General features: G+C 41.7%; 1 non-coding gene across 1 annotated transcript; it reads right to left on the reverse strand.

Moving 5' to 3' along the window:
- Positions 1-1,277: 1,277 nt before the first annotated feature.
- On the reverse strand, positions 1,278-1,350 carry trnak-cuu (transfer RNA lysine (anticodon CUU)). Its single transcript has one exon. It is a non-coding gene; the product is annotated as a tRNA-Lys (tRNA).
- Between the last annotated feature and the right edge of the window lie 291 nt (positions 1,351-1,641).

Raw genomic sequence — 1,641 nt, forward strand, 5'->3', positions numbered from 1 at the left:
AAATACTTCCAATTCCTAGAAAGCACTTTAGCCAGCTAGCTCTTCTTCCAGACACTCCGTACTCAAGTCAACGGAAGTAATTGGTTGGACGGGAAATGACAGAGCAGTTCTATCAAATCTACTCGTGGAAACACATTTGAATTTTTTCACTTTACAAAGGTTTATGGTATGGGCTGATGCTTGACCTGGTGTTCAGTAAATAACAGCTCGTCCTTGGGTGGGCTTGAACCACCAACCTTTCGATGAACAGTCGAACGCGCCACAGAGACCTATGTGTGAAATCACATGTGTCTTCAAAAAAAAGTAATACACCCAAAAAAAACCTGTGCGTTAAATCACCTCGACATTGATGTCTTCAAATGTTGATAGAAAGTAGCCGTATTTCATTCCCCACTGATAAATAACATATGATTTAAATTCTAGGGCCCCCTCCCTTTCAGTCCCACCTGAATCATCTCCTTTCAAACCTTAACCTTATCTCTGAGTGTATGAATTCTCCTGGGTTCTGGAAAAGGGGAAAAGGGGGGAGCCCCCCATAAGAACAAGCTTTCCTCTCCCTGTGGCCCCCTTAAATGTTAATTGGTACAAAAGATAGCAAAATATGGCTTTTAAGAAAAAAAATATTTCCATGTTATGATCGTAAGACAAGGTGAAATGGATCATATCTAAGCTCCTAAATACTTCCAATTCCTAGGAAGCACTTTAGCCAGCTAGCTCTTCTTCCAGACACTCCGTACTCAAGTCAACGGAAGTAATTGGTTGGACAGGAAATGACCGAGCAGTTCTATCAAATCTACTCTTGGAAACACAGTTGATTCTTTTCACTTAACAAAGGTCGACAGTCGAACGCGCTAACCGATTACGCCACAGAGAGCTAGGTCTATATTCACATGAGTCTTGTAGAAAGCAGAACATGTCTGCATGTCAGCTATGGCTAAGTTTGCAACAAATCAATCTCACTCAACCATTGAAACAGTCAGTGGCAAGGAGATCGTATTATACCCTGGTATGCTAGATAACCATCTGACTTTCAAAGTCATGTTATATTGCTTATTCGTCCTTTCAAATTATCAAGACTTTTATGGTTTGCCGCCACAAACCGTAGTTTTAGCTTATTTTCATTCTGTCTAGCTGACTCCATATCAATACAAAATGTTGTGGCTCGACAAGGCAACCTGCTGACATTTAGTGTGGCTCTATGATCGAACAGAACCAAGAACGACTCCTTTTCTTTTCTGTGAACATTCCACCAGATGGGCTAGGTTAATAGGACATAGCGCCCATCGTAGGGATCGAACCCTCGACCCTGAGATTAAGAGTCTCATACTCTACCGACTGAGCTAGCCAGGCTTACATTACACATTAACAGAAAACATTAAAAAAAAAACACACACAAAAAAAACCTCTGTTTTTAATCGCCTCGACATTGATGTCTTCAAATGCTGATAGAAAGTAGCCGTATTTCATTCCCCACTGATAAATAACATATGATTTAAATTCTAGGGCCTCCTCCCTCTCAGTCCCCCCAGAATAATCTCCTTTCAACCCTTAACCTCATCTCTGAGCGTATGTCATCTCCTGGGATCTGAAAAGGCGACATGGGGGGAGCCACCCTTAAGAACAAGCTTTCCTCTCCCTGTG

This window comes from Gadus macrocephalus, chromosome 8 (genome assembly GCF_031168955.1).
Source record: "Gadus macrocephalus chromosome 8, ASM3116895v1".
Classification (NCBI taxonomy): domain Eukaryota; kingdom Metazoa; phylum Chordata; class Actinopteri; order Gadiformes; family Gadidae; genus Gadus; species Gadus macrocephalus.